This window comes from Capsicum annuum, chromosome 3 (genome assembly GCF_002878395.1).
Source record: "Capsicum annuum cultivar UCD-10X-F1 chromosome 3, UCD10Xv1.1, whole genome shotgun sequence".
NCBI lineage: Eukaryota > Viridiplantae > Streptophyta > Magnoliopsida > Solanales > Solanaceae > Capsicum > Capsicum annuum.
The window spans coordinates 133,007,976-133,024,232 of NC_061113.1; the positions used below are offsets into that span (position 1 = coordinate 133,007,976).

At 32.3% G+C, this 16,257-nt stretch overlaps 1 pseudogene; it reads left to right on the plus strand.

Annotated features, from left to right (window-relative positions):
• The first annotated feature begins 271 nt into the window (after positions 1–271).
• Positions 272–6,461, plus strand: LOC107865340 (annotated as a pseudogene).
• Positions 6,462–16,257: the final 9,796 nt, after the last annotated feature.

Below are 16,257 nucleotides of genomic sequence, written 5' to 3' on the forward strand. Positions count from 1 at the left end.
CTGAATTTGTGATGGTTTTGTGATGTTAAGGTCCCTTATCCAAAGGGCACTTCTGAAGTTGGAGAAAAATAAAGTATAATGATCTATGCCAATTTTACTAACAAGCCCAAATGGTAAAATTTGAAGGATTTTTTTTTATTTCAAAGGTTACATTTTTTCATTGTAACAGTGACAATTTTGTTCCGGGGTTTTGGTTTTAGGTTCTTGGAGGTGAACCCAGAAGGAAAAGTTCCAGTGATCAATTTTGGTGACAAATGGATCCCGAATTCTAATGTCATTTGGGCTTCTTGATCCCTCTCTCATTGCTCCCCCGAATTTGCCTTTGTGTATGTTTTCTTCCTACTTCTCCATATGTTTAAATAAGTTTCTATATTCTTTACATTTCTCTCGACCTCGACTAACTCCTACGGATACCTGGCAGCAACACCACGACCACTCACCATGTTATTTTGTCCACTAAGGCTAAGATAGGTCGGAAGAAGTGAGAGTAGAAGCTTGGTTTCAACATGGTTAGTTAAAGTCATTAAATTTTAATCATAAATTTAGCCACCGGAACAGTTGGCTATCTAGAATTTTCTTCGATATCCATTATCTTCTTTGTTTTTTGTTCTTCTCCTTCCGGTCTTAGTTTGGAACATGTTCTTTCACTCAGTTTTTCTGATTTTGTTAGTAATTGTGTTCGTCTAATTTGTGTTTTAATCTGTTGGTGGCTTTAAAAGTTGGTGATGCCAGAAGCAAGGCTTGTGAAGTCGTAGATGGTGAAAGGATATACTCAATATGTGACAAGCCATATGAAACATTCTTGATATATTATTGTCTTTTTCCTCTTGGTAAGTGTTTTCTGTTTTGTTTATTTTTCAGGTTTTCTTAATTTCTAAGCTTGAATTATTTCTTTGATTTTTAGTTGTAGGTTGTCTAACAGTTCTGAGGGTAAAAATGTAATTTTATAATGTATCATAAACACTCTGCTTAGTTCTAGAAAAATCCTTGTTTGTTCTTTCAGATTAGCTCTTTACTTTCAGATTTTGGAAGATCATTTTTTCTCCCATCAGTATAAGGTTTGATATCTTATAAGTTTTCTCCTTCAACTTTTTTAATATTGTGTCTCTTCATCTCGTTAACTCAATTAAATGTTATTGTTAAGAATTAGGTATGCTTCTCTTTCAGTATTGCCCAAATCCTATTTTTTCGTGAAATTCATGGCTAATGTTGTTAATCTTTTATCTCTCTTTAATTTTCTTTGCATGTTCTTACTTGCTTCTGCCTTTGATCTGTTCCATTATTTCTAGACAATTGATGGCTTTAGGCTTGATAATTTTCCACTTTAATGGTGCCTATGAGATTATGCTACAAATTTAAAAGTTTTTTCTTGTTATTTTTACATGTCCACTATATTAAAATATTTTTTTCACTTTTACTTGTTACTTTAGCATCTTATTAGATTCACATTAGACTTAGATGTTCATTTTGCTATGTGTTTTCTTGGTAACGTGCTCCCTACTCAAAACTATATGAAAACAAAACGAGAATCAAGCTTTTACCAAAATGCTACAATTGAAGTAGTTGATCCAACACAATAATGATCCTCAGGCTTCAGTAGTGCTTCTAAGATTGGTAGGCTTCCCCTTTCGATTCACGGAATGTGATCTAGGCAATAAAGTTAGTAGTAAAAACACACTAATACACCCATAATGTATATAGGCATCAATAAGTATTTGGTAAACTGGTAGTTTTGGTTTCTGAATCTTCCATTGATGAACCTATTGGAAGCAAGCAATTAGATGTGACTAATGACTCCATTCAGAATCCAGGGTCTACTGGATCTGATGTAATTTTAGATCAGAAGCTGACAGATAATAGAGAGTCTTCAAGTCCCGAGAATTTAGGTAATTATCTAGACATTGGGTTGGTTTAAGATCACAGTGTGTCATACACTTCCCCAGAATTGCATCATCAATAAGATGCTTCTAATTTATCAAGTTTCTTGGTGAATTTAGTTCTCTTTGATTGATGTTCATGTAATTTGGTTTGTGCTATTATTTCTTATGTTCTTTTTTAATTCTTTGATCATTCTCCCTTTTTATTTTTGCATTTTTGGATGGGATGCAAGCAGGCCTACAACCCCCAACTGGGTATGATATACCATATTTTAGACCTACAGTAGATGAAGCTCTTCGCGACCAGGGTCCTCATGAGGTAAGATTTTTTCACACTATTTGGACAACCTTTTATGCCTCTCTTCTCTTCAGGTGCTAAATTATGGTCTTGATTCCGATATATCCCGTCATTTTGCCATCACAACACTGGGTTTTATCTTAGTTCATGTGAATTCATTTGTACTCTAGGTTGACTTTATTATGTGGATGTTACAATTTTTTATGGTTTCTGAAATTCAGGCCCTCACTTCACATGTTGCAAATGGCATGCCTGCATCATCAATTCCATTGGTGCAGCAAGTACAGCAACACCAACCAATTGCCCACATGTATTGCTTTAGTTCTATTTTATTTTCCTTCAATTTCTGGGGTTTTGCTGTGTCTTGCTCTAATATTGGTGGCTCATTGCCTTTAATTTATTTATTATTGTGTGTGTAATTTATCTTTCATTTCCTCCATAATTTTTACTTTCAATAGAAGTACAAGTAAGTTTATCTTCCACGTAATTTGATTTGTAGGAATGGATAACTCATGCTTGTGGCATCCATAACAAGCTCGATTCTGTGAGTAATAAAATACCATCCTATATCGAAGCTTCAATTTTGTGAAAGGTAATGATTGTTGATTCTTCTAAAATATTCTGTAATGATTGTTGATTCTTCTAAAATATTCTTATTCTCTTTCTTTTGCTTAAATCTTTTTGAATTTTAGTTTTCTTGATTTTGAAGTGGTTCCTTGATCTTAGTTGTAGGTTGTCCAACTGTATTGGTGATTGACTGGTTATTATCTTCAACTTTCTTACTCCATCACTTCATTTTATGACTTTTGAGCCAAGTAAATTCTCAAATTAATTTGTCAAAGGGGTAAGTATCTCAGAATTTTCAGTTCACTGATTTGAAATTGTGTGGGAAAGTCCACAATAGATAATACTGAGATGTAGTTTGGAATCACATTCTTAAATATTCTGAAGTTATGTAGATAATGAGTATGTGAAAAAGTCTTAAGTGTGTTAATGCCTCCTAAGTCCTTACTCGCCAACTCTAACTCCGCTTTTGTTTTCTTTTGTTGAATTAGTAGTCATGTTAAGAATATCTCTCATAATATACTGTTCTATTCATTTTTTAATAAACAAAGTTGTAGTAAAAGTAGTTGAGCTAATTGTGGTACTTCTACTATTTCAATGCTAGAATGCTTAGGGTCTTTTAGCCAAAATACTAGGAAAAGAAAGAGAAGAAGCGAACAAATGATGCTTTTACTGTTCCTTGCTAGAGTGTGTTAGAGACTAAAAATTTTAGCCATGGCAAAGAGAAAAAATAAGAAAATAAATCAGTTACAAAGTACCATTCCACCGAACCTTGAAATTTAGCTGTAAATGAGCCAAAAAACAGGGATCAGTATCAGCATGATGTATTTTCTCTACTTGTCTGAGCAGTTACATTCTGAGGCATTCTTGAAGCATTTTCATCATCATTATTTTCTTTGCTGCTTTTCTACCTTTCTCCTTCTCTAATGCCTTTCGCCAAAACTTGTTTATCTTATTTGTGTCTGAGAAACTCACAACATATACTGTAATACTACAATCTTGGACTTGATTTTCATATTTTGTATCATCTGGTGACATTACTGTGGGAAAAATGTGCAACACCTTTAAAGATTTCGTAAAATCTTGATTGCCCAAAAACAGGCTTTACCATAAAACACTTACAAATGGTAGGAAGATTGAGTTTGTTCTTGATGATTTGGAGGATGTTAACTCCATTTGTATAAATCCTGTGGGTGTTTGTAAGAACAATATTGAAGATGCTTTTTCTCTCTCAAATAACATTCAAAGTATCCATTGTTTTCCCAACATGCAGAACTGATAATAAAATAGAAAGACAAGAGTTCAATGTTAATAACTTTATTTTGGACTAATATAACAATACCAAGAAATATGCAGAAGTAGATATATACCTTGATAAGTTTGGTTATGAAGCATATCTGAAACAATATTATGAATAATAAAATCATCAAGGACTAGAAGTATGTAGATATTTTTAGTTCTCATATCAGATGAATTGGCACTAACTCCCTGGATATCCATGTGTTCTTTAGTGAGGTAAAAGTTTATGAAGGTTTCCAAGGAAGATGTTTAATTTGGAGCTAAGTTGGTTAATAGTGATATGATGATGTATTCTGTAAGAGCACAGGAATCTCAAATTATTTCTATTAAGTATTTTTATAGTATGAGTTAACCCCCAACTCCCACCCCCACCCTCAACACCCAATCAAACCTGTTATGTTTGTAATTATAGGCCTAATGAGTCTTGCTTGAAATTTTCTACAGTAGTCAAAATAAATACTTGGAAAACGGCTTGGAGCACATCCTAAACATTTTAGGATTAATAAGGTTATTGATATCAGTGAAGGAATCAATATCCCTCGACAGATGATAGTATTCCAGAATTCTCATCTCGCAATGCTAATCGAATTCTATCATATAAAAGTGCATCGAAGGAGATAGCCTACATTATTCGTGTTTTCCAGTGAAAATCTTCAGAACTATCTACTATTCTTCAAGGATTTGTCCAAACTTGCCATGATTTATTGAATGGAAAGGTTCACATTGAGAAGTTTACTGAAGATTAACTTGGACCCTGGAATGGATTGTGAATCACTGTTTTTCCCTTCAAGATGTTTCAAACATGAATTATACTATAAAAAATTAGTTTGACAGGGATGATTAGCGAAGCAGTATTAGAATGGAAGCTGGGGCGATTAATCCTATGTTTGAATTTGAGAAACTTCAGATTGAAAGAGGAAACTCATTATACCCTCCTGTTTTTTCCTCACTCGGTCAGATGAGTTCTTTGCCAGAGAAAGAAGTTCTACCATATGTAGATAATGAAATTGAATCACCAAAAGATGAATTTTCGGATGAGGGACCTACAAAGGTGTATTTGGAAGGAAAGCTACAAGAAATTCTTCGGAGTGATTCCTTGATGGTTCAACTTCAGGAACCGGAGAAAACAATCAAAATTCTGGAAAAAAAAGTAAAAAATCTCAGACAGTCAAAGATGATGATGGAGGATTGAATTGAGAAAGAAAGGATGATGAAAGAAGACCTTGAGATACAATTCAAAGCAGCTAAACTGGAACTGAATGAAGCTTGTCAAAAGGCTTGCTCTTTAGACAAGGAACTCGAGGACCAAAATAAGTTTAATGAGAAGCTCAATTCTACATGCAATTTCCTTCACCTGCAGCAAGAAAGGTACATCTGATGCTTTGTAAATTTGTTAGTGGTTGTCTAGGTGTCTTTCTTTATCTGAAACATGGAATTTGCAGCACAAAAAAATAAAGTTACCGAAGAATGTTGAGGTGGACCCTGAAGAAAATCTTCTTCAAAGTGTGTTCCCATTAGCTTCAGTTAAATTACCTTAGGCCTTACAGATCAAATTTCTGGATGCATGTTTCTTCATTATTAGCAGAACAATCCAAACTTGTAGAAAGGTTCATAGTTAATTGATATAACTCTTACCAGATGAAAATCAATCAAACTTTGAAAAACCAAAAATATAGTGTTGTAAATGATATGATATATCTCATTGCCTATTTCAAGAAGTAGTCGAGTTCTATTTATTAACAAGTCGAGTTCTGTAACTCTCTATCAAATGTGTACTAACATCATTGACATACACATTTTGTTCAATTTCTTAGGATTGAGAGATCACTGCATCTTCAGAAAAGTTGGTCGAGGGTCAAGAGACTATTCTGAACCTAGGAAAGCAATTGAAGGCATTGGCCTCGCCTGGGGATGCATCTCTCTCTGATAAGCTGATATCTACAACTTCAGAAACAACTAGTGCTCCCATGACAACCCCAAAGAAATGTTCTGGATGCCAAGAGAAATACTTCTTCCAGTGTTGATGGATCAGTGAAACAACCAGAAAAGTCTCCATTGACAAATGAGAGTACACATTCAAGAAATGAAGCGGTTTCTGGCTCCCAGCCTATCGTACCTAGCAAGAAAAGAATTGTTCTTGGATTGTGGAGGAAATTGTTGCGAAAAGATAAGAGAAATAGTAGCATGACGAAACTTAAGGTATGACCTGCATAGAATTCTGAAAAGATCTGTTCTCTCAATTGAAGGAGTAACCTTGAAATTGTTCAGGGTGTTGGACTTATGCTACTTCATTTAACTGCTCAACTTAAAGTTAACTTTGTGCGACCTTTTGAATCTATCCTTAAATTGTAAAGACAGTAGAAGTTGCCCCAAGAGATACGACTGCTAAATGAAAAATCCAGTAACATTAAGATTGAGCTTAAGTTTTGCCCATTCGAATTTGCTAATGGCCAAAAAATTAAAAACTAACACAAAAATAGAAAGATAAAAAGTGCTCATGTCAAACCTGTTTGTGGTCTTTTGAAAATTGACTTCTTGACTTAATGCCCCTATTTACAACTTTCGAAATGAGTTCTATATTATTCATCAATATGAAAAAATCACACATAAGAGAGCAGCCAAGGTTGGAAGTTGTTGCCGTGAATACATACTCTGCAACGTTGGCTAGAAAATCTTTCATCCTAAAAACTTGTGATTGTTTTATATCTATTCATTCGTGCCTGCTCAAGTGAGTGTTTGAGTTATATGTCATGATGTTTCATGTTAGTGAAGATAGCTCTATTTTTATAGACACGACACACATTTCTTTTATAACACATGGTTTGAGAATGAAATCTGCCAAATCTTTATTCTATTGATGAGTATTTTATTGTGGATTTCACACTGTGAAATCTCTCTAACCTTTATTCTACCAATTATTATTTTATTGTGGATTTTGCACTATAAAATCTCTCAACCTCTATTCTATTGAGTAATATTTTTTTTTTCAGATTTTGCACCTTTATTATGCGAATGCAAATGTGTATTAAATATTATCTGAGTTGTTATATCATAAGACTAACACCATGTTACATCTAACTTTTTCTTTCTAGGTTGTATATTTAGTGATGAGAAAGAAATATATTTTGAAATGCAACAGATGTGTATTTTCTGTCAAAACAAGAATAATGTTGGATAGAAAAAGTTGAAAAAAGATACTTGAAGAAGAATCTGCAGAATCAGTTCTCCTAATTGTTGGTAATCGAGATACTAAGCTCTCAATTTAGATTTTGAAGTTGATCTTGTTAGGATTGATTAGCAGTTTACACACTAAATCTGTGGAGAGGATGAAGAAACTAGAGAGATAGTTCTTTAGGAGAGAGAGAATTAATTTCGTGGTAACACCAGTGGGTAACCTCCACGGCGTACGGGCTATTTATATTAATGACTCGGAGTATGTACGATTACACAGAGAAATGAGAATAAAAGGTACAGCCTGAAATTTGGGTTGGGGCTCCGCCCCACACCCCCGGCAACCTAACAGTACGTCACATATTAATCAAGCTCCACAACCTAACAGATCTCCCATTGGTCAAAGAATGATTTTCATTCTCACACTTGAATTGGTTGTTTCTAGACATTGAATTAGTTTTATTTTCTTTTATGTACCATTATCCTTATTTCAATATGATCTGATCTTATGCTTGTCACTCTGTTGTAAATGATGAAACTTTGCTTTTGCATTTGTAAATTATGGTTATGAGATATGTATGCCAATTTAGTTTTCAAAGTAGAGCAACTAAAATTAAACATAAATTAATCTCTCTTCGAATTTGGATTGTTGGGCCGTGAATAACATGGACATGCTTATCTAGTTAGATACATAAAAGCAGATCATAATTATTGGTCCCCCTTCTCTTACAGCTAAGAAAGTTTCCTAAACCCCACTACCAATAAGAAATGTCTCGGGTTTGAGTCCCCTAGATACAAAATCACTTTTGCTAGAAATCACTTACCCTCCCATATGAGACTTTTCAGTTCGAATTCAAATTTATTTAGGCCCCATTAAGTGTAATGATTTTTCTTTTTATTACTATGATGTATGGTGATGTTAGGTATCTGGTTTTGACAGCAGCTGACAAGCAAACTATAAAGGAATATGCTAACTTCTACATCTATTTCGAGATAACATTTTTAATCTGATACTTCAATCTAAAATTTTTATCTGATATTTCCATCCTTTCTAACTTGTGTCATGCTATTATCTTTTTTCTTGTGTAATATCACACTTTCAGCATTGAAAATCAACCTTCGAGTTGATACCATTTCCCCACCTAATTCAAACATATAGGTGTACTATCTTACAAGTTAGGAAGAACTTATGGTATCAAAATTTCCATTCCATAGGACTTCCCAATTGAGAATTGTGTCATGTTAGTTGGAGGTTATATCAAGTTTCTTTTTTCCTTCAGTGGATGTATTTAGGGTAATCAGAGGCAAAGTCAGGATTTCGACGAAGAGGATTAAAAAATTGAAGAAAAACTTAATCGAAGGAGGGCCGACATCTATTATATATACATAAAATATAATTTTAATAATATATAAATAATATAATTTTTCATCGAAGGGGGTTCGGTGAACCTCCGTTCTTAAGGCTGGTTCCGCCCCTGAGGGTAATTTAGAGGTTTCATAGTCCTTGTTTCTTTCAACCCTTAAAACATTGCGACACTTTGCCTTGTTTGCTGTTTTGACACACTTCACTTTTCTTATGATAAGATATTTCATTCTACTAGAGCTACAGTTAGGAGACGTTAGCTTTGTACAACAACATACCCATTGATCACCCAAGTGGGGTTAGAGACCTTGTGAAGGTAGATAAATTATTTTTGATAGACGCTAGAAAATACGGGAGAAAAGAACAATAGCAACTAAAAATAGTATGATATGCCAAGCAAAAAAAACAACGGGTAATAGTAAAATCAAAGAATACGATAGCAGAAGAGTTATTAATAATAATATTGACAAGGAAAATAAAGAAAATAAAACAACACTTGGTTGCGTACTAACCTGTAACGAAATCTTCAATCTCCATATCCTCTTATCTAAGGTTATATCTTTGGTAAGATGTAGGTATGCCACATAAACTTGATAAAATCTAAGATTATACATAACAACAATATAATAAATAAAAGCTAAATTGTTATAGCAATTTCCAGTCTTTAAAGACCACTAAAAAGATGCGCAAACAAAAATGGAGCTAATCGAAATAAAAAATATGTATGTAACTCAAGTATTTGATGTCCATTATGCTTCTGAATTTGCTCTTATGGAAATTCATATATATGAATCATATAGGGATATTTGAATACCAATCGGACTAATCATATTCTATAATAAATATCTTCAATAAAGAAATTTACTTGAATTTTCTTATTCAATATTTGAGCCTTGTATACGTCGTAACAAAAAATAATTCTCAATATAATGTATAAAAGTAATTGAGGACTAAGGCTATTTGTTTGCACTTAATGGAGGTCTGAATCTGAATGGTTCAAACTTCAGATCATTAAGTGCATTTGTTTTTTATTAAGGTTTTAACTCTTAATAGGTCTGAATAAGCCTTAATCATTCAGATCTAGAAACAAGTCTTAACAGGTCTGAAGGGATATTCTGGTGTTGGATAATATTCACCACTCTGTTCATAATCAGCAGTGACCACCACTAACCACCTCTGCCACCATCACCATTGTCAACCACTACCCACCACCACCAACCACCTCCACCATCACAACCACCATCAACAAAAAATACCGCTACCACACCTACTATCTCTTTTATTCTAATTATATTCACCGTCACCACTGCCGTCAACAACACCACAATCAGCAACCACTACAAGTCAATCTCTACTACCAACTAACTCATCTATCACAACTAGCACCACCACTAACTACCACTAATACATCACAACCTCTACACATTCTTTGGCCGCCACCACCATTGTCACTAGTAACTCCACCTCTACCACCACTTCAACCAGTACCATCGCTACAATGTATCTCTACTAACAACCATCTCCACCATCACAACAAATAACATCTCCAACTAGCATCAACACATCGTCAATCATCATGCATTCATGTTTTAGCCATCACAATCAACACCTTAAACTACTAACATCAAGCAACGTCACATCATAACAACAACCACCATCATCAATTGTCACCATCATAACAGTCACTACAATACCAACCATCACAATTATCACCACCAACATTATTAATCACTAACATCAATCATTGTCTCCGCAACCACCATTATAAGCCATCTCCACTATCGCTAACAAACATAAATCTTTTTTCCCAATCAAATACTAATAATTTTGTTGTATTAAATTACATACTTTTTTAATATATAATTAAATTTTTATTTGAATTGAATTTTTTATTTTATTATGTATACAAATAAATTTTTTTACACATTCAGATGTTGAAAAATAAATAGTCTAATAAATTTTTTTACACATTCAGATGTTGAAAAATAAACAGTCTTAATCATTCAGTTTTCAGATTTAGAGACAACATCTTAATTATTATGTGCATTCAAAGCGTCTGAATCTTTAAAAAAAAAAAACAAATAAAGCCTAAGTAATTGAGGACTAATAATTATACCTATCGAAAGCTTTGCCGAGTACTGTTATCTTTTTTCTAGAACAATAACTTCTTGTGAAAAAATTATGATGCACAATATAGAAAAATAACTTCTTTTACAGAATCATATGGCTTGTTCATTTCTACATGGACTCATTGAACAAACCCAAATCCCATACAAATTGGGCAATCATTAACCAAAACAAATTAGGATGATTTATATATGGGCAAATCACATAAATATACAATTTAAAAATTAATATTATAAAAACTATCAATAATTTTTACTTTTTAAAATATAACAATAGAAATGTAACAAAATCTACCAAATAAGGTAAAAGAAAAAATAAAAGGTAAATAAAATTGTATGATTTACGAGGGCAACTTAACATTTGATATTTTATCCTATAAATTCTCCTAGTTTGTTTTCAACTAAGTCTTAAAAAAAATAATAAATAAAGTAACCAAAAAAACAACACATTTATTTGATATTGTTTTATGTTTTTAAATTTTTATTTATTTAATTCAATTGACATTAATTTTTAATTTTTTTTTGAGAATAAAACACCATTAATGGTAGTAAATTCTCCGGTTGATTCAAATCATATCACATAAGAATTTCATAAAATTATTGATACACTTATTTCTATATAAATCAAATTTCATAAAATTATTGATACACCAATTTCTATATATTTCCGACATCATAAAATTGTTATTTAAATAATTCAAACATCATAAAATTATTGATACACCAATTTCTAACTATTTCAGATACCATAAAATTTTATACACCAATCTCTATATAGTTCAGACACCATAAAATTATCGATACATCAATTTCTAATTTTTTAAGACATAAAATTATTGATACACCAATTTCTATACAATTCATACACCATAAAACTGTTTATACCTCAATTTCTATACAATTTATACACCATAAAATTATTAATACATCAATTTCTATATAATTGATGCATCATAAAATCATTGATATCCTCCCCACCTATGTCACTGAAAAATCCTCAAAAATCATTGATATATAAAATGTAGACATCTAATAATCTTCACTCCACTATGGTACCAAATAAGGAGTAAATTTTCCACCCCCACCATGCACAATTCAAAGTGCAAACTTCTAATTCAATCAAAGGTCATTCATTCTTCTCTTTCAAATTTTAAAAAAGACCAAAACTGGGCATCCCCTGCCCCCAACAAATTCAGAAATATTATACTTGGACATGAAGCCATCCACATGCAGAGGTTGATCATTTTCCCAACTTATCCTCTTGATTCTCCAGTCTCCAGAGAAGAAAAAGGATGTACTACTTTACTAATTGAGCCTCTTTATTCCAGGTACAAAATTTTCACCAGGCAAAATCATGAATAAGTCTCTAGACGACCTCTTTCTTTTCAACACCGTAGAAGTAGAAGAACAATCAGTAGTAAAACCAGCTCTAATCAGATTACTGGGTGGAGCTTTCTAAATAGGAAGAATCCATAACGGCAATGACGGAGAAGAAGATGGAGAAGGAGAAGAAGTCGTTTCACCTTCTGCGTAGGTATGGATGAAAAACATAATAAAGTCCTAAAATTTAGCTCACTTGTCTATTATAATCACCGAACAATAAATTCAAATAACTATTCCCTTGAAATCAACTCATTTTTTTAATTATAAATTGAAATCTGAATAGTTGATAGATTTTATAAATAAATCTACATTTTGTAAATAAGAAATAATACCGATATATTTTATAATATTGACTCTTAAATGGTATATTTATGTAATTTTTCCTTTATTATTATATTTTATAGATTGCCTATAGGGCATTGCGGTTTTATGGAGAAATTATTAGCCCAACGACACTGCCTGTTAAAAAGGAAAAACAACCTTTTTAGTTTTTTTTTTTTTTGAAAAAAGTCACACTAATAACAAATATCCAATAAAATACTATCATAAATTTAGAAATTCATCTATAATAGATAATTTTAAATTTAGTAATTCATCTATAATAGAAAACCTTCTCTATTTAATTATTTTTTCTATCTTTTTTATAGTCAATAGTTAATATTACTCTAAATTAAAGAAAAAAAGGTGAAAAGACAATTTTGTCTAAAGCGGAATCTTTTAATGAAGGGCAAAAAATTCAAATAACATTTCTAAGATCCTTCACACTTTTAATATATTAGAGATTAGAGATAGAGATTAGAGATTAGAGATTAAAGATTAGAGATTAGAGATTAGAGATAAGAGATTAAAGATTATATATTAGAGATTAAAGACTAGAGATTAGTGAGACGTGTTGGATTTAGTAGATTTTTGTCATGATTACTTCTTAGTTGACAAGTTGAAACCATCACACTTGTTGCGTATACTAAAAATGGTTATCTAACTTCCAGATGCAACATCGTGATTACTTCTTAGTTGACAAGTTGAAACCATCACACTTGTTGCATATATAATACTCAAACCATACTAAAAATGGTTATCTAACTTCCAGATGCCTCATATACGAGCTTAAATAACATTTTTAGCAGTTACTAAATCTTTATTCTAAATAATCAATAGAATACACGTGCATTTAAACTAGTAGATATAAGTTAGAAGCTAGTCTAAATTTCGCCATCCACCTTGATGGAATTTGCAAGAATAAAATAAATGAAACTAATGTATTCAATAGCATTAATACGTTCAAATTGGTGGATTAGAATATGTTAGGATTCAATAACAATTTACTCGTATTAATTTTAGGTTGGATCAGTTTTTTTAATGAAAAAATTCCGTTAAATAGCCACTTGTCCGACATAATTTCAGTGAAAATGGCTGGTCATTTACTTGCCAATTATTATTATTTCTATTATAAGAGTTCATGAATATCCATGTGTGTGACAAGTTTGTTAAATCTCAATCCTTCGGGCAAAAGAAAATAAAACTAATTTCAAATTATGCAAGGTTTATCATAGCAACAAGGCACACCTCAATTAGTAAGTTCATAACCCAAATGTTAAAAATTGTATCATGTTTTACAATATTCCACCACACAATTTTTTAATCAACCCCCAAAACCATGAGGATGATAAGTACATAAAGACAATTTCGAGACCCAAAATGTGTATATATCCAGTGCGACACAGAAAGAGGTAGGAGCTATTTTCGTTCACTTATAAAGGGTATAAACTTGCTTTATGAACTAGAGATCTCTAGCTTACACGGAGTAGCAACACAGTGATCAATTACTGTGTAATGTAGTTGGTAGAGACCAAAGATGTGTATGTATCCAAGTGCGTCGCAGAAAGAGGTAGTGTTGGCGAATAACGAAAAAATAATAATAATAACAATAGAAAAATAATAATAACAACAATATTATGTAACTGTTGTAAAATATTATATTAATAATGTTAACAATACAATAAAATAGCAGTGTATAATATTATTGCTATCTTAGTGATAATACTGTAATCAATATAACAACTATAACAGTAATCTAACTGCTTCTAAAACAGTTAATATATTATTTATACTTGAGTCGTGCTAGACACTGTCCTAAGAAACTATTTCAGCAGTGTGAAATATTTTCTCAGGATTAAACAAGCACTTCCTTGATTAATTAGAGGATAGTCTGAGTTAAATAAAACTTCCCTAATTAAACAGAGGGTACAGGAATCAACAAAATCAATAATACAAATACCAACAAGTTAAATTAGAAGATTGGTTAAATAAACCCAGGCCACAAGCTTAGTCCAAGAATAAAGAGTAAAATGCTGCTCGAGGGAGAAAGAAGTTAAAAAGAAAGAAAGAAAGTAGCTTGTTTTTTTTTTTGTTTGACATTGGTTAACATATATATAAAGAAAGGTGAGGCGGTGAAGATTGAGGCGGCAAACATTTTTTTTTCTTTTTTCTTTCTTTCTCTCCAAGTAAAGAATTCTTTTGAAATAAATATTTCACTTACAATCCCCACATTATTTCAAAAGAATTTATAGAAAAACATTCTAACTTGTTGGATTTGCATGGACAAAATGCAGTAGGTTTGGTGTCTTCTGGACTATGAACCAAACTTAGATCAATAAAATTTAATTTACAGAATTACCGGTGAAATATAATATTTTTATGAACCGAATAACTCTTGTTGTAAGTTAGAGACTTTATCAATCACATTTTGACCGTAATTTTGTTGTTCAACGCAGTTTTGTGCCAATAGGCCATGTGCGCGCCTGATATTCATGAGAGCTCTAGAGACTAAGGCCAAAAGTCTCATAGGAATGACCTCATTCCACTTCTCATATAGGTGAATTCATCAAGTGTACATTGCTTTAAATACACCATCCATAAGGACTATGAATTCATTAAGAATTAATAACTCATCCCTCCATTTCAGAAGCAATTCAAGCACTCTCAATAAGTGCACAGAGTCAATATCGACTTGTTATTACCCATATGAACCTAATTCATGGGATCTCGAATCACATAGGTTGGGTTACCATCTTTATTGACAATCATATTGACCTTAACCCCATCTCTTTTGAGGTTTGAAAAATTAATTTTCTTCCCACAGGTTTAGTTAGTGAATCGGCCGAATTTAATTTTGACTTCACATAATCAATGAAAATTATTCCATCTCTCAGCAGCTGCTTAACAATATCATGCCTCAATTTCATATGTCTACTCTTACAACTGTAAGATTTATTCTTTGCAATAGCAATTGCGGCTCGACAATCACAGTGTATATACACAAGAGGCATCAGATCATCCCTTTTTAAAGGGATATTAGACAACAGATCATCCTTTTTCAAAGGGATATCAGACAACAGATCATCCTTTTTCAAAGGGATACTAAACAACAGATCATCCTTGTTTAAAGGGCTATGAGGCAACAGATCATCCTTTTTCAAAGGGCTATGAGGCAACAAATCATTCTTTTTAAAAGGGATATTTGCTAAGAAATTTCTTAGTCATTCAGCCTCAGTACCAGCTAACTCCAGAGCCACAAACTTTGGTTCCATAGTTGATCTATCAATGATCGCCTGCTTAGCTGATCTCCATGATACTGCACCACCACTAAGTATAAACACATAATCACTAGTAAATTTTGTCTCGTCTGAATCAGAGATCTAATTTGCATCACAATAACCTTCTAAAGTTGAAGGAAATCCACTATACAAGATACCATAATTCACGGTTCCTTTCAAATATTTCATCAATCGTATTAATGCAGACCAATGTTCATTATTAAGATTATGAGTATATTTACTCAATCTACACACGGCATAGGCTAGACAGGTCTAGTAAAATTCATTAAATGCATTAGACTCCTAATGATCTTTGCATACTTAGACTGAGTACCTGGGTCATCATTATTTCTTTTTAATTTAGAATTAGCATTATAAGGAGTGGCTACAGGAGTTACCTCCCAACATTCAAATTTCGTAAGAAGTCTTTCTACCTAATGATCTTGTGACAACATTATACCATCTTCACTCCTTATAACTTTAATTTTCAAAATCATATTCACCTCACCCAGATCTTTCATATCAAAGTTAGTAGACAAAAATAATTTGATACGCTTCACAATATTTAAACATGTACCAA